Source organism: Leopardus geoffroyi, chromosome C1, assembly GCF_018350155.1.
Source record: "Leopardus geoffroyi isolate Oge1 chromosome C1, O.geoffroyi_Oge1_pat1.0, whole genome shotgun sequence".
In the NCBI taxonomy this organism is placed as follows: Eukaryota; Metazoa; Chordata; class Mammalia; order Carnivora; family Felidae; genus Leopardus; species Leopardus geoffroyi.
In genome coordinates, this window is record NC_059328.1 from 125,882,704 (window position 1) to 125,909,574 (window position 26,871).

The 26,871-nt window shown below is 41.4% G+C and overlaps 1 long non-coding RNA gene across 1 annotated transcript; it reads left to right on the forward strand.

Annotated features, from left to right (window-relative positions):
* The first annotated feature begins 6,085 nt into the window (after positions 1–6,085).
* Positions 6,086–8,445, forward strand: LOC123596741. Its single transcript, XR_006711843.1, has 2 exons — positions 6,086–6,135; positions 7,874–8,445. It is a non-coding gene; the product is annotated as an uncharacterized LOC123596741 (long non-coding RNA).
* The last annotated feature ends 18,426 nt before the right edge of the window (positions 8,446–26,871 follow it).

Below are 26,871 nucleotides of genomic sequence, written 5' to 3' on the forward strand. Positions count from 1 at the left end.
GATTAACAAGCTTAATTCCTTTTGCTCCTTTAATACCCCCTTGCCAGGTAACCTACCATGTGCACAGGTTCCTGGGCTTAGGACAGGGACATGTCTGGGGAATCACGGTCCTATCAAGCACACTAATCAAGGAGAGGTGCAGGACAGACATTTCCCAAGCCTGGTTAGTGGGACAGACACAACCGGAGACAGCCACAAGGTGGAATGCTTCCAAATCGGAAGGGCAGAGGAAATACAGTAAAGCATTTCCTCCCCTCAAACTTGTCTTATCCTCAGTATTTCAAGCTGCCAAAAAAGCTGTGGCGGGGGTGAGGGGTGGGGGTGGGCTTTCCCTTTGTTTAAAGCTGTTGCTCTGACATGCTAATGATGGAGAACTTCTCTAAGCCTTCAAAGAGTGGAGAGGGCAGATGAGACAGGAGCTAAAGCCTGCCCTTCTTCCATCTGCTAGGGGTTACTTAACATTGTTCTGCGGAGGTGTTCCTCACATATTCCAAGAGGATTAGGCCATCTGCCTCCCTGTCTGTAATTACTTGCACACTTGTGCTTCTGCTCCTAGTGCACTATGTTATTATGTTTTGGGCTTTTAAAGTATGACGTGTGCCTCCCTTTTCTGAATTCAGACTTCCTCAGACGATGGCACAGATTTTCACTTTGATTCTAAGCCTCTGCCCCTTCAGTGCCCGAGAGAGGGCACTGAGCTTAGTGGGTGCCCAAGCGGCTATGGCACTGGCTGTATAAGGAATCTCTGGGGGATGTTTGGAGTCCTCGAGTGGCAGGGAAGCCATAAGCATGCTCTCGCTTCCCGGGAAGGAGTTGCAGTAAACAGGAAATCGTCTGCCATCAGTTGTTAGCCTTGTGCGAGCTGTTCTGCTTTATAACCCAGGACGGCATGGAAGGGCTGCTGGGCATCTAGAGCAGGAGAGACTAGGAGGGAGGGGGGAAGGGGATGGTAAGCTGAGCGTGGTACATCTCACCACTTTGTCAGCAAAGAGAAAAATACTGGGATGAGAGCCAAGCAGAGGAATGGACAGATTGTCCCCTGTGTCCCCAACCTTAGAGGCAGGGACAGTGATGGCAATGGCTTCATAGGTGATCGGAGAGTGAACAGGTTAGAAAAAGAGCAGCAACTTCCTCTGCCAACTTTGTCTGGTGTCACGTGCTCTTGTTATAATTTCAACATAATACTAACAACCAGCAAATCAACAAATTACCTGGTGGGAGAAATTATTGAAAGAGCTTTCCTTTTAGAGAATGTGCTCAGAGAAAGTAACTGCTGCCCTGAGCACCGGCCCCAGCCGCATCTCTACATCTCTAGTCCATTCCACCTACCCACCCATCCACCCATCTGCTCACGTGCACTCATGTGTCCACCTGCCCATGTGACCACCCCTCATCATTCTCCACCTGCCCACACCACTAACCTACACCACCACAGCATCCAGCCTCCAACTGCCCGCCCCCCACTGTCTTACACCATCACCCTCAGCCAGCATCCACCTGACTGCCCCCTCCTCCCCTGCTAACCCACACCACAGCCAGTTCATCCATGCTCCATCTTTTTTGCTGAAAAGGAGACTACCTCAGCAAGATGGCAGGATAAGAGGTTTTCATTCCCAATGAGGAGGACTGGCAGACTGGAGGGCAAGAGAGTCAGAGCACGTAGTCTGTGGCTCTCCCAGAGGCACATGCTCTTGCGGTGCGAGGAACCACACATCCTACAAGGATGGACATCTTGTCTGAGTGTGTGTGCTGGGGAGAGTTGACCTGGGACCTGCCCTAGTCCCCAGCCAGGATTCTGTTGCCATTTTTTTTGTTGGAAAGGCACAGAAAGCCCCAAATGAGTATTCAGAATTCACCTGTATCATAAGACTTTAGCTAAAGCAAATTCTGGGTGTGAACATAGTGTCTATAGGTGAGATCTTTTCTTTTTGAGTATATGACATAGTCACATGCTATTAAATTTAAAAGGAACAAAAGGATACACGGTGAAAAATCCTTCCCCCACCCAACCCCTGGCTCCAGGTACATAATTACTTCACTGAAAATAGCTAATGCAATTAATTTCTTGCATATCCTGCCAGAAAAATGAAATGCATGCACAAGTAAACGTGTATAAGTATTCTCTCCCCTCCCTTTCTAATCTTATTTTTAAATTTTTAAAAATAGACTTTTCTTAAAAAAATCAAAATATATTAACATACAATGTTATATTAGTTTCAGGTATACAGCACAGTGATTCAACAATTCTACACATTAGAATTGTTCACCATGGTAAGTATAGTCACTGTCACCATACAGTGTTACTGCAATATTATTGACTGTATTCCCTATGCTGCACTTTTCATCCCTGTGACCTATTTATTTTATAACTAGAAGCTTAGAACAATTTTAGGTTCAGAGCAAAATTGAGAGGTAGGTACAGAGATTTCCTATATACCTCCTGCCCCCACACATGCAGGGCCTTCCCCATTAGCAATACCCCCCACCAGGGTGGTACATTCACTATAATTGATAAGCCTACATGGACACATCATTATCATTCAAAGCCCATAATCTATATTAGGGTTCCCTCTTGGTGTTGCACATTCTAGGGGTTTCGACAAATGCCTGTTGTGTATCCATCTTTATAGTATCAGACAGAATAGTTTCACTGACTTAAAAATCCCCTGTACTCCCCCTATTCCCACTGACCCCCTGGCAACCACAGATTTTTTTTTACTGTCTCCATAGTTTGGCCTTTTCCAAGATGTCATATAGTTGGAACCATACAGTATGTAGCCTTTCCAGATTGGCTTCTTTCACTTGGTAATAAGCAATTAAAATTCTTCCGTGTCTTTCCACGGCTTGGTAGCTCATTTCTTTTTAGCACTCAATAGTATGCCATGGTCTGGATTTACCACAGTTTATTTATCTATTCACCTACTGAAGGACATCTTGGTTGCTTCAAAGCTTTGGCAATTATGAATAAAGCTGCTATAAACATCTATATCCAGGTTCTCATGTGGACATTAAGTTTCACCTCATTTGGGTAAAATACCGAGGAGTATAACTGCGGTGTTGAACAGTCTCCCGTCTCTTTTTATCAAAACAGTAGCTTTCCATGCACAATGTTCTGCATCTTGCTTTTTAAATTTATGTTTTGGAGATCACTCCATATCAGTTCTGCTTAATTCTTAATGGCAGTTAAAAAAAATACATGGAAAGGATCACGAATCTAAGCCTATAATAACCAGGACAGCTTTTCCTTTGGTGGCTTTCTTACGAGACATAATCTGGAAGATGAAATTTCCTGTTGAGGAAGAAAAACATGGTACAAGTAGTTCATCAGCCTTAAACAGTTGGGCAGGGGATTACTTTCTGGAAATAGGGACATCACCATGGGGTACACAGGATGGTAGCAGGATTTGAAAAAAAAGAACAAAGGATCTGGAGACTGAAGCTGATTGAGAGTCTGGCTTCCTCTCTTACTAGCTGTGTGGCTTTAGATGGGTCATTCATGAATAAGGACCCTCCGTTTCCTCATCTGTAAAATAAAGCCAATAAAAGTGGGTATCTCTGAGGTTTTGAAAGAACCAAAGGAGATAGCACCAAATGGCTCGCTCTGTTTATTCTCGCAGCAACATTTGCCAAATGCTGGCTGTACATCACACAGAGTTCCAGGAACTGGGATGCTGGGTAAAAAGATGGCAAATTCCCTCATGCCGGTGAAGCTTCTGCTCTCCTGGTATGGGGAGACTGAACATATAAGCAAACAAAAGATTTCGAGATGGGGAGCTATGAAGGAAATAAAACACGGGGACCCAGTAGTGAGTGGTTGGACGGGGAGGTCGTAAAAGTGGCCTGCTCAAGAGCCTCTGCAGGGCTGGCACCCCACCCCTGCAAGGAAGGAAGGGTGTCGAGGCTGTGAGCAAATTCTCCGTGCCCACTCAGTGCCCAGGGAATGCCACCCTCGGGAAGGAAGGTTGGAATCTTTTTTTTTTTTTCCAACAGAATCTCCTCTTCCTAATACTTTCTCTGCCATAGGCATGTCTGGGGCCGAGGGCACGAAGCAGGGCAACAGAGGCCATGGGCCTGTGTAATACTTCTCTGGAACAGATCTGGACAGAAGACCAGGGGGTGAGCTCCCCCAGCGAATGCATCTTCAGTGCTCTGCAGCTGGGACAAGCTGCTTGTTGTTTTGTTTGCGTTGTAAGGCGCTTTTTTTTTTTTTTTTTCCTGCTAACACTGCAAAGCCGTGCATTTGCGTATATCTGTGCTTGTAAAATGGTGTGCATCTAAAAGGGGAGAAACCAACACATATATAAATGTATACACATATGCAGCAGTATTTCTAAGCTCTTGTGTACTTTTGAAGTACATTGAGAACAAAACAACTTCTCAGATTCACCCTCCGTTCAAAAGAAGGACTGGTGCAGCCCCAGGGGAGGTGAGAGAGGGCTGGTGTGTCTTAAACAGCAGTAAACTAATCCGCAGAGGACTCGCCTGGACTCCTCTCCCCAAATACCCCAGAGATTACTGAGAGGCTCCCAGCCCAAATCCAAGTCATTCCCTAGCAACCTTGTAAATAGTAGTAGTAGTAATAACCATCCTTTATTGAAGCATGCTGTACACAAAGTCCTCAGGCTAAGTATAGTCCATATATGTCTAATTCTTACAACAAAACTCCAAGATTATTACTTCTGAGGTGGGTCTTAGGAACTTGTAGGCAGGGGAGAAATCAAAAGGAGAATCTGTGCCATTCTCCAAGGAAGGTTTGATTTAAGTCATATAACTTGACTAAAGACACAAGCTAGTCAGTGGCAGAGCTGGGATCCCTACACAGACCTATCTGATTATGAATTCAGCATCTGTCTACCTGGAGCACTCCATTCAGGCCCATGTCTCCCCCTACAAGTCACCGGAACTGTCAGATTGCTGATCTGCTCCTCAGGGATCCCACTAGACCGCCAGGCAGAGCCAGTTTCCTACACAGTGCCCGTGTTCTGGCTCCTGGTGGTGAGAAGTTCCGTGTAACCTCTGACTGCAGCTTGCAGCATGGAGGGAGGCCTGGCCCTATCTGTGTTGCTGTCCCATGCGGATCCCTGCCTCTGTCTGCCCTCCACTGACCAGCCTTAGCAAGATGGAAGACAGAATAGAAATCTATTCCGGTCTTTTCTTCTTCAATCAAAGCTTACCTATTCCAAAAGTAGTTTAGTTGTTGCCCAAGGCCAGGTGAGTGGGGGAATGGGGCATGACCACTAATGGGTAATGGCATTCCTTATTGAGGTGATGAAAATGTTCTGGAATTAGATAATGGTGATGGCTGTGCAGCACTGTGTACTAAAAATCGCTGAATTGATCAATTGTATGGTACATCAAATATACCACAATAAAGCTATTGAGAAAAAAAAAAAAATCCTTAGCTGCCCCATTCCCCATCTTTTCGTGGCTAATGGGTGATCAGGTGTGGTGAGTTTTAAATATGTCTACAAATCTTTGATACTCTTCCATTCGACAGATGGCATTTAATTACCTTCCCCTTGAGTATGGGCTGGACTTAGTTACTTCATCCCAAGGAATGGCGTATGCCAGCAGTGAGAGAGTGTGATTTCCAAGACTAGGATATGGACGACATTTGTAGCATCTTCCCTACTTCTCTCTCTCTCTCTCTCTCAGGTCACTCACTCTTGAGGAGAGCCCACAGCCATGTTGTGAGGATACTCAGACAGCCCCCCAGAGAGGTACACGTGATGAGGAACTGAAGCTTCTTGCCAAGAACCATATGAGTGAGCCATCTTGGAAGCGCTCAAGGCATCACATGCAGACTGCAGCCCCTGCCAGCATCCTAACCACATCCTCATGAGAGACCCTGTACCCGAACTGCCAGCTAAGCTGCTCCCAAATTCCTGACCCACACAAACTGTGAGATATAAATTTTTACTGACTTAAGCCACTAAGTTTTGGGACAATCTATTACACAGGAAGAGATAACTTTAGATACAGTAAAATACACATTAGATGGTTCATTAGATTTTATTGGCTAACAATGTGGACAAATGTTGGGTTACTGTTTTATCCTTCCAGAATAACACCTTTCTATTTTAACAGAGGGACCCTGGAGACACAGTGCCCCAATTCAGAAGCACCGTGACAATGGTGAGCATTTCAGGCTTGGTGGCAGATCTGTTGGGAGGTTATTTTTGGTCCAGGGCTGGGAAGTTTATGTGACTTCTAATCACTCCATGCAGCCAGCTGCCTGTTCTTGGTAGGAGTCTCCCTGCCCATTCCTCAGGCGTCCGAGAGAGACAATTCCTGTCAGAGGCAACATGGGCAGAGACTCAATAATGTCACCACTGTCCAAGTGACAGGAGAATGCTCCTCTCTCTGCAGGCTCTCATTCCCCTTGCTTTTTTTCATGGCACCAGCTCCCTTCACTTTATCTCATCTCCCATGAATAAAGGTCAGTCATTCTCTCCTTTATCTCTTTCACTGAGGGGGTCTTTCTATCGCAAGTAAATTATGTCTTTGCTGCCTGCTGACTTTTTCTTTTTTCTTTTTTTTTTTTCATTCCCTCTGTCTCCTTTGACATTTGTTTCTGCTACAGTCCTCTGGAAATCCTAGAATTCTGCTAATTTACCCAAAGCTGGGGATTGGGGTATAAGAGCCCCGGAGACCATAGCAATTACTTCAGAGGTTTTTATGCTTGGCTGAAACAGAAAAGATGAGCACACGCATGCACACAGCACACCATCACAAAAACAGCAAAAAGGGGAGCGTAATGGCTCAAACTTCGCCATTGACAGGCCTTCCTCCTCACACTGAGGCTGAGGATTGTCACTGTATAACAAAAAACAAAACCATTCCTAAAGGATTAAAAATAATCTGTCAAGCCTATAATATCTCCTTCTCTATAATCTGTACCTTCCAGTGTTTCATTTCTCCATCTACTTTGCATATGTTCATAAATATTCCGTCTTTCCCTAACAGTATAAACAATTGCTCAGTATCCTAACTCCAGGTTTTGAGTTTCGTGCTTTCATTGCTAATCCTCTTTTAGAAACCAAGAACTATGTTGTGACCCCAGGTTTCCCATATTGAGTCCTCAAAGAGCACTGTAGGGAACTCACAGGGGAACACAGGATATTTTACCTCTTTTGATGGAAATGCAGCAAGACCCCACATGGGGGGAGAGTAGTCTGAGATAGTTCACAGTTTCACCTTAGCCCCAAATAGATTCTTTTTGAGAACATTATGTATTTGAAAAGCTGGGGTTTTTGTGGGCATGATGATAAAAAGGAAATGTCACCCCAAATTCAATGTGGAACAGAAAATGAAAATGGCAGTCCCCAATCTGATTCCAAGGTTTGAGAAATTATATAGTATCCAACAGCTACATATGCCCCATTCATAAGGAATTGTGATCTTTTAAGAATGGAATCATGATACTAGTTTTTTTCTTTAATTTATGTGAGTTTTTTTCACATGGCAATGATTGTTAGGACATAAATACCTATTATGCTGCTTCGACCCACCTACTTACCACGTGGTATTTCTTTGGGCCTCAGGGCACTGGGGAAAAATAACTGACATACTAAGAGAGCAGTGAACTGAGAAAGTTTAGGAATCTCTCTTGTGACCTGTTGTGCCCTGGCCTCGCCCCATCCATCTCTATATTCCCCTGTCCTCTGCATCCTATGCCTTGTCATACGTAGAGCACTGGGCTCTGTTCCTCGCACTCACCATGTCTCTTTGCCTCTAGGATTTCACGCATGCCCTCCTCTCTGTTGGGAATGGCTCTTTTCTTTTCCTTGCTGTACCCTCTCATAACACCTGTATTTGCAACTATAATAGCACCTATCACATCGTGTTGCATTTATTTGCTTGCTCCCACTAGGCAGCGAGCTTCTTGAGAGTGAAGAACAGATCATGTTCGCCTTGGTGTACCCAGCATTGGCTGACAAAAGGATAGGGGGTAAGCCTGTTACTGGAAGCTTAATTGAAAATTCTGCTGGCTAGATGCTGCCTCTTACCCTCTCCTACACAGACAATCCTATTATCCCCAACCTCCCCTGCATCATCTGTACTGCAAGCACAGAGACCAATCATGGATCAGGTGGACTTTCTTCCCCCAAAAAGAACATCATTTAACATTTAACATACTAACAAGGTGACTTTCTGTTCCTCTGAGCAAGGCTCTTCCTCCCTTGGGTGCTCAGTTGAATTACCTGTGAAGGTGAGTATAAATATGCTCTATCTGCCCAAAGAGAAGGCAGTTACCAGTTCACCTCTGAAGGTACACTCACTCCAAGAATCCAGGATTGTACAGTGATTTATGAACTTAGAGTTTCCAAACCACTAGAGCAGAATTTATGTGCAAGACAAATGGACCAATCACGTGCAAAAAGAACTTGTTCTTAATGTGAGTGATGAAATTCATTAAATAAAGGAAACTCTTTTTAATTGGTATGTCCAGATAATTGAGGACTCAGTTCTTTGTCCTTGGCCTAAATCAGTAGATATTTTGCATGGGTTTAGGGCAGGTCTGAACCTTCAGTAAGACCTTCCCAGGGCCCAGGTTTATTCCCAAGGCCAACTTTGAACCCAAATAATTAATTTTTCCCTACCTTTCCCATGACACTTTGCTCAAAACCACACGATGGTCTCTGTCATTGCCTTCTTTGATATTTTGGATTGTTTACTCACAAATTTCACCTTTTTTCCCTGAACTATTCTCTCCTAGACCTTCTACTCTCTTTTTCAGGTTTTAGACCCCATCCCAACTGGTTCTTTGCCGAAACTTGTATGCGTATTTAAGCCTTATCCAAAAGATAAACCATCTTCCTTGGTCCCTACACGATCCCGTAGTTCTCCCTCCACCCCATACACCCAAGCTTCAGGAAAGAGTGGTCTGAGCTTGCTTTAACCAGCGTTACTAGGACTTACCTAACCTCCATCTAGAACATACCCTCTTCAGGGCTGATGTACCCGACCCTATGGTCAGATGTCCATAGCATCTGCCTCTCTCTTCTCTGATATTACTGGTTCTCAGATTTCCCTGGGAGGGCTCGTTCAGACAAAGATTTCTGGGATCCATCTGAGAGTTTCTAACTTGGTATACCTGGTCTAGCACATACGTTCCTAACAAGTTCCCTGGAGATGCCAAAGCTTCTGGTCTTCGGGCCACACACTGAGAAGCATTATGGGGAATAATTTTGTCTACTCTCCTGTTTGCAGTGCCCTGACCTTCAAACATTTGGAAGTATCTTGAGACATTTTTTGGTAGTCACAACTTAGGGTGGGTGAGTGGTACAGGGATCTAGTGGGCAAAGACCAGGGATGATGCTAAACATCCTAAAATGTGTGGAACATTCACACACTTACCCCCAATAAAAAATTATATGGCCTAAACGGTTAGTGTTACTAAAGAACCCTTGAGAAACCCTCCTCTAGAGATTCTGTCCCAGGCTGGCTGGTCTCTGGTCACCTGCTCTCTGTTTATCCACTCGATCCCTATTGCCCTCTGTTCCTCTTCGTGTATATGTCTTATCCGTCTCTAATTTTTCATGTCACTATCCCTCCTTATTTAAGATTTCATCATCTCCCATATGGATTACTTACTGCAGTAGCTTCTTCAAGGACTTTTTGACAATAAGGTCATCCCTTCCAAATTGATACAAATTCTGAGCATGTGGCATCCCTAATTAAAAGCTATCAATGCCTCCCTTCCCCATCAGTGCCTCAATGAGGAGATGTCAGGACCTTGGAACATGCTGACTTCTGCCAGCCTCATGAGTCTGTTCTGCCCCTTCCCCACACACCATGTTTCTGCCCTGCAAAGATAAATACAGTTGCCCAAAGATGCCACTTACTGCCTCATCTCCAGGTACATATTCTGTTCCTTCTTTCTAGAAGACTCTTTATTAATCTCTGCTTGGCTAATTCTTTTCCAACCTTTAAGACTCAACTCTAAGTGCCACATCCTCCAAAGAACATTTTCTGAGCCTACTCACTGGCTGAGTTAGGAGTTATATCTGTGCTCATCTATCCTAATATGAATCTCATGGAAGGGGCAGCATAGCACAGTATTCAACACTATACCTCTGACCTGAATTGCCACGACTTAAATCCCAGTTCTGATGCTCACTAGCTGCGTGATCTTGAATAATCTACTCAACTGTCTGTGTATCAACTGTTTGTCTGTGAAATGGCAGTGATATGGTACCTACCTCATCAGGTTGTTGTGAGAATCAACTGAGTTAATATGCAGGCATACCTTGTTTTATTGTGATTCACTTTATTGTGCTTCTCAGATATTGCAATTTAAAGGTTTGCAGCAACCTTTGTGTCATGCAAGTCCATTGGTGCCATTTTTCTAACACCATTTGTTCAGGTCATATCGCTTTGTCACATTTTGGTAATTCTCTCTATCTTTCAAACATTTTCATTATTATTACACTTGTTATGGTGATATGTAATCAGTGATCTTTGATGTTTCTATTGTATTTGTTTTGGGGCGCAGTGAACCACACCCATATAAGATGGCAAACTCAATAAATGTTGCATGTGTTCTGGCTACTCCATGAAATAGCTATTCCCCATCTCTCTCGCTCTCTTTGGACCTCCCTATTCCCTGAGACACAACAGTATTGAAATTATGCTAATTCATAACCCTCTAATGGTCTCTAAGTGTTCATGAGAAAGGAAAAGTCACTCATTTTTAATTTCTTAAATCAAAAGTTGGAATGATTAAGCTCAGTGAGGAAGGCACGTCAAAAGCCAAGATAGGCCAAAAGTGAGGCCTCTTGTGCCAAACAGTTAGCCAAGTTTTGAATGCCAGGAAAAAATCCTTGAAAGAAATTAAAAGTGGTACTCCATGGAACATATGAATGGTAAGAAAGCAAAACAGACTTATTGCTGGTATGGAGAAAGTTTTGGTGCTCTGTTTAGAAAATCCAGCCAGCCACATCATTCCCTTAAGCCAAAGCCTAATCCAGAGAAATGTCCTAACTATATTCAATTGTCTGAAGGCTGAGAGAAGTGAGGAAGCTTCAGAAGAAAAGTTGGAAGTTAGCAGATGTTGGTTCATGAGGTTTAAGGAAGACTGTATCCATAACATAAAAGTGCAATATGAAGCAGCGAGTGTTGACGTAGAAGCTATCCAGAAGATCTAGCTAAGATAATTAACAAAGGTGGCTACACTGAACAACAGATTTTCAATGTAGATGAAACAGACTTCTACTGGAAGAAGACACCATCTTGGATTTTCATAGCAAGAGAAGAGAAGTCAATGCCTGGCTTCAAAGCTTCAAATCATAGGATGACTCTCATGCTAGGAACTAATGCAGCTGGTGATTTGAAGTTGAAGACAATGTTTATTTACCATTCTGAAAATCCTAGAATGTTTAAAAACTATGCTAAATCTATTCTGCCTGTGTCCTATAAATGGAACAACAAAGCCTGGATGACAGCACATCTGTTTGCCATATGGTTTACTGAATACTTTCAGCCCACTGTTGAGACCTACTACTCAGAAAAAAAGATCCTTTCCAAATATTACTACTCACTGACAATGCACCTGGTCTCCCAAGAGCCCTGATGGAGATGCACATGAGATGAATGTTGTTTTCTTGACTGCTAAAACAACATCCATTCTGCAGTCGATGAATCAAAAAGTCATTTCAACTTTCAAGTCTTATTATTAAGAAACACATTTCATAAGACTATAGCTACCATAGAGAGTGATTCCTCTGGTGGATCTGGGAAAAGTAAATTGAAAAGCTGTGGAGAGGATTCACCATTCCAGATGCCATTAACGACATTTGTGATTCATGGGAAGGGGTCACTATATCAGCATTCACAGGAGTTTCAAAGAAGTTGACACCAATCCTTATGGATGACTTTGAGGGGTTCCAGACTTCTGTAGAGGAAGTAACAATAGGTGTGGCAAAAATAGGAAGAGAACTAGAATCAGGAGTTGAGCCTGAAGATGTGATGAATTGCTACAATCTCATGAAAAACTTGAACAGATGAAGAGTTCTTCTTATGGATGAATGAAGAAAGTGGTTTCTTGAGATGGAATCTACTCCTAGTGAAAATGCTGTGAAGGTTGTTGAAATGACCATAAAGAATTTAGACTATTGCATATACTTATATGATAAAGCATCAGCAGGGTGTGAGAAAACTGACTTCAATTTTGGAAGTTCTACTGTGTGTAAAATGCTGTTGAACAGTATCACATGCTACAGAGAAATCATTAATAAAAACAGCAAATCCACGCAGCAAACTTCATTGTTGTCTTGTTTTAGGAAATGGCCATTGCCACCCCAACCTTCCACCATCCTCATCAGTCAGCAGCCATCAACATCTAGGCAAGGCCTTCCACCAGTAAAAAGATTACAACTCTGATTACGACATCTGAAAGCTCAGATGTTGGTTAGCATTTTTTTTTTTTTTTTTAGCAATAAAGTGTTTTTTAATTAAGGTCTATACATTTGGGTTCTTTGGAGATAATACTGTTGCATACTTAATAGACTCTTGTGTAAACACAAGATTTATATGTACTGGGAAACCAAAAAAATTTATTTCACTCACTTTACTGCAATATTCACTTTATTGCAGTGTTCTGAACTGAACCCACTATACCTCAGAGGTAGGCCTGTACACGTAAAGCACTTAGAATAGGGCTTAGCAATTAATAAGCAGTTTCATAGTGATGGCCATTATGATTATTATTTACTTCTCCCTTTACCTCACTGAATGGTAAGCTCTGTGAGGATAGCAACACGTCTTTGATTTGAGGCTTTGCACCTCAAATAAGGATAATAGAGTTTCTCGCTTTCTTCTGCTACCATAATGGAAAGCCATCAGGAGATAATGAATGTATGAAAAGTATAGAACAATCATCAACTGTAAAAGATTTATTTTCCTTACCCACTTTTTTTTTAATGAATCTGGAACAATGGTCACTGGACTAACCTATGATTATTTGCATACTGCTCTTCACAGAAAAGTTACAGAAAATGTTAAGTGAGAAATAAATTTGCTGAGGCTCTAAGAAGCTAGAAAATGCAGGGAACATCTTCAGGTTACAAAATCATGCTGGTCGGTGATCAGCATTTTCCAAGGAGTATGTCAAATCATTGTTCCAGATGATACTAACAAATGTTTTCTGCTTTTTAGTTTGGGGTGGGAGAGTGGATCTATAGTGAAATAAATTTGAGAAATACTAGATTAAACAAATCTAAACAAGTTCCTTTGTGGGATGACTTTTCAGAGACTTTAATAAGCTAATCAGCACCATGAATTTCTAGGAGGGGATCTCAGATTCATCAAGGGGACAGAATTTCCTAAAGCTATCTGACTTTAGAACACTTTTCCATCAAGGGTCTTGGGAAACAAGTGTTTCGCTGTACACACTTTCAAAACACATGGTGGAAAACATTGATTCAGGCTAGCTCTCATGGATATAACATATATATTTTATGTTATATCCATGTCTGTAAATAACTTAAGATATTAAATAACTTACCCAATTGACACAGCCAATGCAAGAGTCTGAGTCCTGCCTGGATTTTTCCAAACCATACTAATGCCATTCTCTTCTTAAACTCTCAGAAAATAAAGGCCTGATGCTTCTGATTTTGTTCCAAAGTGGTTTTCAACGTCAAATTCCAGATTCTCAAATTCTCAAGAAATTTCACTGCGAAGTTTGCGAAAAACATAAATGAAGTAGATTTCATCTACTTTCCAGTCAAATTTTGAATGATCCTAACTTCTCTGAAGTTCTAAATCTAACCTCCCTCTCAAGACCTCTTCTTTCAAGGCCTACATATAAGAGGAGCTCAGTTAATACTCACTGAGCATTGAATCTTCCATAATTTTTCCTATCAGTGAGAGACCATCTCCTTCCCCCCAAAATACATTTTCTGTGCTCTTCAATGGTAGTTTTCATAACCTCCCATATAACTATTTATACACATTCTCTTTCCAGTACTAGATTACAAAATCCTAAAAGAAAAGATCTTTGTCTCATCCATCCCTATAAATTGATACCAAAACTTGATCCCAGGGAAAGAGCGCCTATAATCATTTACACATTACTATAAATTAATGTTCATCATTTCTCATCCCATATTAAACCAAGCAGATTAAATTTATGCTGCAGTAACAAACAGCCCCAAGATCGCAGTGATCTAAACCAATAAAATTTCCTCACATGTGTTACAGGTCTCACGTGGGTCAGCAGAGAACTCTGCTCCATATAGTCATTCAAGATCTAAGCTCATGGAAGGCTTGACCAGTAACCTCCTCGGTCACTATAGCTGGGAAGAGTGCTAGGGTCTCACATTCAGCATCTCCTGTCTTGACCCAGAAGTGACACAAGCTACTTCTGCTCAAAGCCTGTTGGTTAGAACCAGTTGTGTGGTCTTTCCCGACTGCAGAGCTGGGGAGGGGGGCAGAGGAGCCTAACCATCTCATGTGACCAAAAGAGAAGGAAAATCAGGTGTAGGTAAATTCTGTAAGTCTCTACCATACTGTGAGTCTGTAAAAATTAAGCTTTATTTCTAATAATGGAATGAGGACATTATACCCTTATTAAATGCTTAGGGTAACTTGACTAATGAATGAACTGAAAGTTAGAGGTATTTCCAAGAACAGAGAGTGTTCTCTCTGACCTTGGGCAAGTTTGATCACCACTCTGGATCCTAGTTTTTTTTTAGTCTGTAAGACAAGAGAGTGGATGACATTACTTCTAAGATCCTTTCTTGCTCAAATATTCTAATATTCTATGGTGTAGTAGGGGCATTTATCTCCCAGATTGTCCTCTTTATCTATAAAAGAGATCTTGTTAACAAAGCCCCAGCCACACTGGACAGAACTATATCTTGAACACCAGTTGTTTTTTTGTCCGAAATAAATGGGAAACTACAGAGGAGAGAACAGTGCAGAAAGAAAGGATCCAGAAATAGCCTTTCCTTTCAAGCTGGAGTCAAGCAGGAGCCTTGAGCAGACTGGAGACATCCACTTTGCTTTGGGGAGATGCCAAAGTTGTCTCTTCAATCAAAGAGGATTTTAAGAGGAGCACAAAAATTCTTTAACGTTCTCTGAGCTGCTCTCTGGCCCTGGCCCAGGAAAGAATGTTATTGTAACTGAGACGCCAGGACATCTGGCAGTGTTATATTCTTGTTTGGCCCAGTACAGCTCTTTATTTATTAAAGCCTCAGGTCTCCTCAGGCCATGGTTCAGTGTATTAATTTATGTAGTTTGCCTCCCTAGAGAAAAGACCGATTTGAATACCCTCAGCTTCATTATGACCAGGTTTGTTGCTGAGATATTAATGCTGAAGCTTTTTATTTCCTCTCCTTTCTTATTATGTCTGTAATAGGAATGTGGGGCCCATTCTAGGCAACATTCAAGATCCAACACCTCTCCCTTCCCCTTTCAAGTGCCCCTTTCTTGCTTCGCTGTACCAATATGAATTGGACTCTGGATTTAGTTCATTCCATTGCAAGTGAACAAAACTGATATTTCTTGAGTGCTAAATAGATGCAAGTCCTATGTTAGTGTGAATTAAATGAGACCCAGTCCCTGCCTTCAAGAACCTAGGAATGGACAGACAGTCCCTGACAATAGTTCAACTTATGATTTTTTGACTGTAGGATGGTATGAAAGCAATAAGAACTCAGTAGACACTGTGCTTTGAATTTTGAATTTTTATCTTATCCTGGCTATATGTTATACAGTATGATATTCTCTTGTGATACCACAGCTCCCAGTCAGCCATGTGATCAGAAAGGCAAACAACCAATACACTTACAACCATTCTGTACCCATGCAACCATTCTCTTTTTCTCTTTCAGTACACTATTCAATTAATGATGAGATAGCCAACACTTCATTATAAAATAGGCTTTGTGTTAGATGATTTTGCCCAACTGTAGGCTAATACAAATGTTCTGAGCACATTTAAGGTAAGCTAAACTAAACTATAATGTTTGGTAGGTGAGGTATATTAAATGCATTTCCACTTATGATATTTTCACTTTAGGATGGGTTTATCAGGACATAATTCCATCTTAAATCAAGGAAGGATTGTACAGGGGAGCCATACATGGAGACAAACTTCTCCAGAAGAGTGTGGCAGGTGCAGAACTAGAGATCAGTCCAAGAGGAGGGTTGGGGAGGAGGGAGTGGGCAACCCTGCCCAAGAGGTACAGGTGAGGCAGATTTCTAGAGAAGGATACTTGACCCGGGTCCTGAAAGATAGGTAAGAGTTTAGCAGATGTGGAAGGGTATGTGTCTGGGACAAAGTGTGATGGGGTAAAATAACATTCCATGCTTGAGGAACTTCAAATAATTTCAGTTGGCTCAGGCATGAATTCACTCAAGCATGAGTGAGAAGAAGTACAGAAGTGAGAAAGGGGCCAGATCATGGTGGACCTTGTTCTTTGAAAATGATTTAAACCATTGTCCTTCCCAAGAGTGTTTGGAGAATGGGTTCCCAAAGACCAAAATGTCTCCTGAGGTCCTAAAATACATTTTGATTGTCAAGCAGAGTCCCAGGGGAAAACAGCACTCTCACATTATATGTTTATTTACAAAGGGACCATTGGGAGGGGCATGGTATAGAATAGCCACAGGGAAAGTTCAGTGTCCAGGAGGCCAGTGGCAAAGGAGCTGTCATCACCATCAGGCTGAAGGGATGAGGGGAAGGTGTAAGTCTTGGACCTCAGAAGGGGAGAGTCATGTAGAAGAAAGATGTGTAGAGTGCAACCAGTAGAATAAATCCCCCAAACACCATCTCTCTTTTCCCTCCAGTCTTCTGCCAAGTCTTATCCGTAGGCCCTAACTTAACCAGAAGCTAGAGTCCATTGACATACCTAGAATCTACTTTGCAGGGTATGAAAGACAAAATGCACCAGATAATTAAAAAGATGATATGCAGGCTATTGCAATAGAGAAAACATTAATAATGAGCAATGACTCAAATAACAGGAAAGGGGTCTGGGTTTTGTAGAAGCAAGTAAAGAGGGGAATTATGAAGAAGAGTAGAGATGGGTCTTACCTACATCATATGGGAAAGGGTGATTTTTTGTGGTCAGTCATTTCCCTGAACACAGAAGGATGGGAGAATTTCTTGACTGTAACTTGAGCATAGACCTCAGATGAAGTTCAATATTGTTGATTCCTCTGTCATTCAAGATGAATGTGTATTATTCATTCCTGAACATCTCGGAAACAATCATAAGCCTCCTGAGTGGGACAAAGCAAAATCTAAGAAATAGTCTATCAAGTGGGAATGCAAGCTGGTGCAGCCACTCTGGAAAAGAGTATGGAGGTTCCTCAAAAAACTAAAAATAGAACTACCCTACGACCCAGCAATTGCACTACCAGACATTTATCCACGGGATACAGGTGTGCTGTTTCGAAGAGACACATGCACCCCCATGTTTATAGCAGCACTATCAACAGTAGCCAAAGTATGGAAAGAGCCCAAATGTCCATCGATGGATGAATGGATAAAGAAGATGTGGTGTATATATATACAATGGAGTATTACTCGGCAATCAAAAAGAATGAAATCTTGCCATTTGCAACTACGTAGATGGAACTGGAGGCTATTATGTGAAGTGAAATTAGTCACTCAGAGAAAGACAAAAATCCTATGACTTCACTCATATGAGGACTTTAAGAGACAAAACAGATGAACATAAGGGAAGGGAAATAAAAATAATATAAAAACAGGGAGGGGGACAAAACAGAAGAGACTCACAAATATGGAGAACAAACTGGGGGTGACTGGAGGGGTTCTGGGAGGGGAGATGGGCTAAATGGGTAAGGGGCACTAAGGAATCTACTCCTGAAATCATTGTTGCACTATATGCTAACTAATTTGGATGTAAATTTTAAAAAATAAAAAATGAAATTAAAAAAAAGTCATTTGTATAAAATAAATAAGTTAATTAAAAATTAAAAAATTAAAAAGGAGTGCACATCCTGTGATGAGCATCAGGTGTTGTATGGAAGTGTTGATTCACTATATTGTGCAACTGAAACTAATATACTGTATGTTAACTAACTGAAATTTAAATAAAAACTTTAAAAAAAGAAAAAAAAAAGAAATAGTCTATCAAGGATTGTTGTTGGCATTGTTCCTATAAAAATCAGTTGAACCATTTGTTAGGGGTGATGGCAAAAATCAGGGTTTTTTTTTTACTTGTTTTTTGAGAGAGAGAGAGAGAGAGAGAGAGAGAGAGTATCTGTGTGTGAGATCCAGGGAGAGGGCCAGAGGGGGAGAGAGAGAAAATCCCAAGCAGGTTCTATGCTCAGCACAGAGCTTGACATGGGGCCTGATTCCATGAACCTGGGATAATGACCTGATCAAAATCAAGAGCTAGATACTCAACCAACTGAGTCACCCAGGTGCCCCCAAGATCAGTTTTTTTGAAGTTATGGATATCTGGCATCTTACATGAAAAAGAGAAATATTAATATAGAAGGTTGTATGTAGTCAGGAGTTGAAACTTGAGGGTAACCAGTCTAGTGGAATCCAGGTCAGTGGAGGAAAATCTTTCAGTTATGTAACACCACTCATTGGGTTTCTTAAAGCTAGAATGTCAGTGCTCTGGGGATGTGCATGGCATTGGTTACCTCTCATATATGGACATACATGATCTGAGCATTTCACTGGACCTGCTTCCTTAGTGGCCCCGACAGCAGCTTGTCCAAGAAGACATCTGGCTTATGGTCTGCTACAGTGATGACTCCTCCAAGGCTTATATCAAGTCATTGGACTTTGGCTCTCAGAGCTTCTTCAAAGGCCCAGAGCAAGGCAACTTAGAGTTCCAATAGACAAGAATCTGGCTGGTCAGGTTTTAGTTCTCCATGACACCAGGTCAGGTGCGAGGGAGAAAAATTGAAAAACTTAGTGTGGAGTGTTGTAGCTAGATACCTAAGGAAATGAAAAGAATTGAAAATTTGGTATTATTGACAATGTGAGCAAAGTGACAGGATCCAATCCAATTTTCAGATAGATACCACAAGTGGTTTTTCCAAGGGATGGAGAAAGAAGAAAGTCAGCTAAATTTCTATCACATAGTGACAGAATTTGTTTATCAAATTATCTGCTCTTTATGTAGGAGCACAAAATAGCTCAAAGGCAATGAACAACAGGGCCAGAATCTGATAACTGGGAAAAAAGTGCTCTGGGCCATGCAGTTTTCTACTGACACAAAATTTCCCTTTACACTCACCCTCCTCTTATTCAAAAATAATCTCAAAGAAAGGCTATTCCTGATCTGCAAATAAGGATAGTCTCATCAGATATGGCCTGATGATTTATATAAATGAAGCAAGAATCATAATTTACCATTATATAGGTCTTCTTAGGTTTGCTCTTCTGGAAGCTTTCAAAAAGAATCTCAGATTGGACTTTTAAAAACCTTAGGAAGCTAGGAAGTCAAGGCAAGAACTTACCACAGATCTCGTCTGTAGTACCTATAGATTTTAGTGAAATCCACTCTTCTTGGGGTTCCAAAAAAAAAAATCCTAATTTGCTGGTCTTCCCAAATATGTGACTTTTATACTCACCTGTTACACTAGAAACTCTTAGTATAAGGCAGATATAAGGACAGTTTTTCCAAGACAGCTTTGTAAGCATTGGCTCCCTGAAGTCAACCTTTGTTTCTTATAAGTGGTCATGGAGCATCAAGGTGATTTAGTCAATTGAGTGTCCAACTTCGACTCAGGTCATGATCTCACAGTTAGTGAGTTCAAGCCCCATGTCAATCCGAGCCTGCTTCAGATTCTGTGTCTCAGTCTCTCTGCCCCTCCCCGACTCGTGCTCTGTATCTCTCTCTCTCTCTCTCTCAAAAATAAATAAACAGTAAAAAAAGTGTTTGGTCATATATGGTTAAATGAGCATCAATCTCAAATATGTCATTCCAAATAAGGCCATGGTTGCATGACTAATGTTTCCAATTGTGTTGCTAACATGGAAGACTGGTAAGGATTGAACCTATTCAAATAAGTATATTGCCATGAAGAGAGAATATTTAATAGTTCCTGAATGCTGGAGAGCTCAGGCAGGGAGAAAAAGTTAAATGTGTTATTTCTGGTTTTTGGGTTTTTTTTTTAATGTTTATTTATTTTTGAAGGAGAGAGAGGCTGAGTGTGATCAGGGGAGGGGCAGAGAGAGAAACGGAGACACAGAATCTGAAGCAGGCTCCAGGCTCTGAGCTGTCAGCACAGAGTCCGACGCAGGGCTCAAACATGCAAACTGTGAGATCATGACTTGAGCTAAAGTCAGACGCTTAACCAACAGAGCCACCCAGGCACCCCTGTCATTTCTGTTTTTAAAAGCACAATCTATTAAATTGTTATGAGTTATAGACAGCTTAAGAGAAAAGATACCTTAGTGGCTTCTTTATATCCAGAAAATAGGATATTAAAATATGAACACTATTTCTAACACAAGCCACATTCATCCTTCATCAGTACTATATAATAAATTCTCTTTCCACTGCAACTTGAGTCAGCAATCTCATGAACCCATCTGTTTTTTGACTAATGTCTTGGAAATTCTGATTCAGTCCATTTGTCTCTAAGTTGTTTAAGTGAGGCTTTCAGAAGTCTGTGCCCAAAAGTACCTGGCAAAGTCCCTTTCCTCGGGTCTCCTGTTGAAGAAAATCCACTTGGGCATGTACCTAAGTGGTACAGGCAAGACCACTCACGGAAGCATCAGAGTAAAGCAAAACTTATCTGTAGGTGACAAAAGACTCAAAATGATTGTAGTTAATTTATTACCGATCATGTTCAAAAGTGAAAGATCTGAGGGCATGTAGCTTGCTCAGTTGGTAAAGCATGTGACCCTTGATCTCAGGGCTGTGAGTTCAAGTCCCATGTTGGGCACAGAGCTTACTTTAAAAAAAAATTCAAAAATTAAAGATCTGATGAAAGTTCATTATAAGAATAATGTAGCTGAAAAGTAAATTGAGATGTTTCTGTGGTGTGCAAAACAAAGTGAATCTAAGACATGTTTTAGATAAACTATAAACATGATGATTCGTCCTATTTTCAAAGAACAGTAGATATTGCATCTTTTGTTGTTTTTCAATCTTTATTTATTCATTTTGAGAGAGAGAGACCGAGAGAGAGAGAGATTGAGAATCTCAAGCAGGCTCCACACTGTCAACCCAGAGCTTGACACGGGGCTCAGTCTCTTGAATGGTGAGACCATGACCTGAGCCCAAATCAAGAGTTAGATGTTTAACCGACTGAGCCACCCAGGCTCCCCTTCATCTAACTTTTAAAAATGAATGAACATAATCTTTAAGAGAAAAATATCATCAGATATAGCATGTAATAATCCTGGGACATAATATACAATGAATATTAAGTGCATAGTTAAAATATACCAGGAATATACTGATAGCATCAAGTAAAGAGATTCAGTAAGTGTGGACTAGGTCCTAAGTATCTGTATATTAATAAAATTCTGTAGGTAAGTAATGTGAATCCTCACTTGAAAACCACTGGCCTGGATGCTAGATTCAAATTAAAGAAGTAAAGTTGTTACCAAATTAACATTAAAAAATAAATTATGACAACAGTACTGTTGTTTAATATTATGCAAAGTAGCACTAAGACTTTCGTTAATAGAAGCATATCACAGATGGGGAGACTGGGTGGCTCAGTCCGTTAAGCAGCTGACTTGAGCTCAGGTCATGATCTCAGGATTTGTGAGTCTGAGCCCCGCATCAGGCTCTCTGCTGTCAGCAGAGCCTGCTTCAGATCCTCTGTCTCCTCTCTCTGCCCCTCCCCTGCTCACTCTCTCTCTCAAAAACAAATAAACATTAAAAAAAATAAAATAAAGAAGCATATCACAATGAGGGAGCTTCCCATACATCATATCATTTCTAAACATTTATATTAGTAACATTTTACCCATACAGATTTAACCTAGGGAAGGTTAGCTATCTTTTCTGATTTGACAATGTTTTCCATACAACTCATCTATGGTAACATATCAAATAAGCCTAATTATTTCCAGCACCTCTCTTCTCATAAGGGAAAAGAACAAATCGCTTGCGATTTTTCTGGGGACCCTCTGGGAAATCTTAACGACAGACTTAAAGACACCATTTAGGATTCAATTTAGGAAATGCAAAATACCAAAACTTGTCAGGAGAATTTGAACACTGGTTAAAATTAGGTCATAGTGGGAGTTGGGGGGGGGGGGGCACCTGGGTGGCTCAGTTGGTTGAGTGTCCGACTTCAGCTCAGGTCATGATCTCACGGCTTGTGAGTTCGAGCCCGGCGTCAGTCTCTGTGCTGACAGCTCGGAGCCTGGAGCTTGCTTTGGATTCCGTGTCTCTCCATCTCTTGGCCCCTCCCCTGCTCATGCTCTGGGTCTCTCTGTCTCTCAGTAATAAATAAACATTAAAAAAAAAAAAAGATTAGGTCATGGGTTACTGAGAATAATACATGAATACCAATGTAATCGAAGTGACAGTAACAGAATTAAAAAGCAAACATAGGAGATACTGTGGTGATAACCTAAAATAGCTCTTTCAGAAGTGAAAGACTTTGTTCTCAAATAATCACAGACATGACAAAGTCAACATAAAGCACAGGAAATTATTCTTATAATACACAGAATCTTTGTCATCTGGGCAGATTACACAGAGGATACCAATAAACTTTGATAAAGCAACCAATAATCTCAGAAAATCTTGTCATTTTGTTAGGGAAAAATCTGTTGTATCATGGCCGACAGGACTGATAAGGGAATTTCAGTCCTTGCCTCAAGACGTCCCTTCCCCTTCCCGGTTCTTGTTCCCACCCTGCTTGCTTCAGGCGCCAAATTACTACTAATGAGGAATGCGGAAATGGCAGACTATAAATTGTCCCCTCTGTTGATGCTCTGGGCTCAGATCTCTGGAGAATGATCTCCTCTGGGCCCACCAGTGTAAAATAAACCTCTTGCCTTCCAAGATCTCCGTGTGCTGGTTCTTCTGCTGGATGATCCAGACCAGTTTCCAGAACAATTTTAATTGAGAAAAAAGCAAATTCTAGTTTTCATCAGTACAATTGGCGCTAAAGATTGAGAAAAAAAAAAAATTAATGTTTATTTTTGAGAGAGACAGAGTGCGAGCAGGGGAGGAGCAGAGAGAGAGATAGGAAGATACAGAATCTGGAGCAGGTTCAAGGCTCCACACTGTCAGCACAGAGATGGATATGGAGCTCAAACTCAGGAACCGTGAGATCATGACCTGAGCCAAAGTCGAGGCTTAGTCGGTTGGGCAACCGACTTTGGCTCAGGTCATGATCTTGTGACCTGACTGGGTTCATGAGTTTGAGCCCTGCATCAGGCTCTGTGCTGACAGCTCAGAACCTGGAGCCTGCTTTGGATTGTCTCCCTCTCTCTCTGCCCCTCCTCCACCCTCTCTCACTCTCTCTAAAAAATGAATAAACATTTAAAAACAATTAAATTTAAAAAAATCTTGTAAGTAAATTATAAACCTTAGCCAACTTTGATCATGTCAAGTAAAATTCCCTTCCTTCAAGCTTCCTATAAGCTTTTATACTTATTGAGGTTTATCCTAAAAGTTCCTATTTCTCATTTTGGAACAACCAATCATTTTACTTTAGGACAAAACTGCTGTCTCTTTCTCTCTCTCCCCCACCCTTTTTTTTTTTTTAAACAAAAACAAAAACACACCCCCTTTAGTACAATTTCTGAAAGTGGCAAAAAGTAAACAAGTTTGTTAACAAACCCAAAGATATAGCCTCTCTGTATCCTATGAGAACTTTAGAAATATTCATTTCATGTAAGTGCTTATTTATCTTTAAGCCAATCAGAATAGAGTTCTTTTAAGAGATTTTATAATCTAATTTGATAATACCATCTGAATTTTAAAATATATTATAAACTCACAGACACATATACACATGAATCCAGATAGTGTATAGATTCAATTTTAAATTTCACATAAACACAGATATAGAAAACTTCATATCAAAGAGCTGTTCTCTTATTGGGTATAAATTCTTAATCGATTTGAGCTAAAAACAGACCAATTGACAATGGAAAAGAGTAACATGATAGATTATCTGTCATCGCTCACCCATCAGAGACAAGAGCTCTATAAACCATCAATCTATTTGCAGAAATCACAAATGGTCAGATCATAAAACTGGATAAAGCTGGGATTCAAGCAAGTAAAGGTACCTCTGCTTCCCGCAAGTTTGTGTTCTGCCACTCCACTGTCAGGAAAGACCTACATGAGAACAGTACCGGCTTTTTCCATAAAACTGAAAATCCTTTTCAGATTTCTTCCCATTACTAGAAACAGGTACTAATGTAAGTCTTTCATAAAAGCAAAATGGCATAACTCGAATTTTGGGAAAGTGGACATGTTCTTTGTTTTATACCATTTCAGTTTACAAAAGATTTCATAGGAGCGCTCTACTTTCAAATAGTGGGGGGAAACTGTCCTCAAAAAGAATCAAAATAAACTCCTTACTGTACTGTCAACGGGCAAGAGTCTGCAACAGGACTTGAAGTCAGACGCACCAATGGGTCCCCCAGTCACCAGTCACAAATGGAGCACAAGGGGTCAACACAGGGGTCTGGTTACTTGGGTGGAGTAAGTGAGCATCTGAAGGAGAAACCCAAACCTATCTGCGTCATGGCACCAAACTGTCAAAGACAAAATGCACTGGATGATGGAGGAGGTGGGTTGATTCAGGCTGTTGCAATAAGGAGAAAGTCTATTAATGGGGAATCCCAAAGAAAAGGAAGAAGATCTGGGGTTTTATAGAGCCACGTAGGTAAGGGAATTGTGAGGAGCAGTGGAGGCTGTTGTGATCTAAGTCATAAAGGAAGAGGGAATGGTTCTTTGCCTTCGGCTGTTTTCTGAAACTCCAAAGGGTGGGGGATTTCAGAAAACCAAAGGATAGGAGGATTTCTTAACCATTGTTGTTTTCCTTGGGCTCAGGTAAAATTTAACATTGTGAGGGCTCATCAAGCAAATACACGTAAGCTGATGGTTATTATTGTTACTTTAGTGGCTTTGACTTTGGCATCATACCACAACAATCATTGTAATCCATTATAAGATGCAGCATCAGATTTTTTTTTTTTTTTTAGTGTATATAATTCAAACACTAACATTTAAAGGTGATTTATCTTTTGAAACAGGCCCCATGGAAGCACACAGCTTGTGCAAAAGCCTCCACAAACTGTGCTGGAGCTTCGGGGCCTTGAGGGTTAGGTGAGAAAAGGTGAGGCTGAAGAGACAGCTAAGGACAGGGTGAGGAGGGCCCTTTGGGCCCCTTCACTAGTTAACAACCCAGGCTACAGAATAAGGGGCATGATGCCATTTTGCTAAGAGCCTGAGACTTGGGGCCAACCTCTCTGGGTTTGGAACCAGATTTTGCCTCTTACTGCCTCTGTGATCTTGAGCAAGTTACTTAACCTCAGTTGTCTTTAGTTGTAAAATGATACTAACAGCATCTGCTTCCAAGGACTTTTGTGATTTAACACAAATAAAACACCCAGAACTGTGTCTGCAATGTACTGTTAGCCACAACGACTACCAGAAATTTGATTGTTGTTGTCACTCTTTTCTACTTTTCTTGGTTAAATGTTGCTCTCTGGGAGCACTGTCACAATGCTGATATTCCCCTATAGGTGTGGCTCATTGACCCAGTCGGGCTGGATTTGGAGTTGTGGGGTGGGTAAGGGCTCCACTTGATACTGCCTCTGCATAGCTATTTAGGCAACAGTGACTAGAGTAATTGATCAAGTCAAAGAGTGAGGTTTTGGAGATTGGGGTGTGGGTTAAGTCCTGTTTTTGTGAAACAAAGTGTTAATAAGGGTTTGCACTATATGGCTCCAGGAAGCTTCCCTTGACATCAGTATCTACCCAGTGCCCCTGTCTAAACTTCTGCTACAGTGAAAATGGGGAATTCAAGTGAAATGGACAGGAAGAAGCACCAAGGGCCTAAATATGCCTGAGGCTTGGAATGCACAGAAAGTCATGAAGCAAAAGCAAAACATTCAGGGTGCGCCTGGATGGCTCAGTCGGGTAAGTGTCTGACTCTTGATTTTGGCTCAGGTCATGGGATCAAGTCCCACCTTGGGCTCCGGCACTGAGTGAGGAGGCTGCTTGAGATGCTTTCTCTCTCTCTCTCTTTCCCTTTGCCCCTCTCCCTCCCTTGCACACACTCTCTCTTTCTACAATAAAAATGATATATATATATATGTACATATATACATATATATATTTAAAAAATCAAAGCGTTCAGTTTGTTTATCGAAATACATAGTGTGTTTCATCAAAATATAGAAATTCAAAGAAAAGCAGCATCTCACCCTTCTCCTAAGGGTAGACACACAAAAGTAGATTTGAAGATTCTTGTCTGACACAGAGATTGTTCCAGACTTCATTACCAATGCAAACTTGATTTGCATCTAGTTCCCAGTCCAAGAGAGCTGGTGAATTATTCTGGAGCCTGAGGTTTCTTAGATCACTGTGCAAGTGCCTGCTGGCTGCAGACAAGAGCCACTAGCATGGTTCAAAGCCAGCTCTGTCCCATCTCACTCAAGAATGGCACTGCTGGGGCATGGAGCATGGACTGAGAGAAGGTCAGCAGGGACCACCACTGTCTTTGGAAGTCATGCAAGCAAAATCCCCATTCTTTCCCCATTACTGACATAAACTGTAATTTGTAGCCTGAAAACATTAGGGTGAAATATTCACACACGCACACATACACACACACACACACACACACACACCCTATCCCCCAGCTCCTGCAGCTGCATGGAGGACAAAGAGCAATACAGAAACTGAACACCCACAGCAGAAACATCCATAGAAAAAT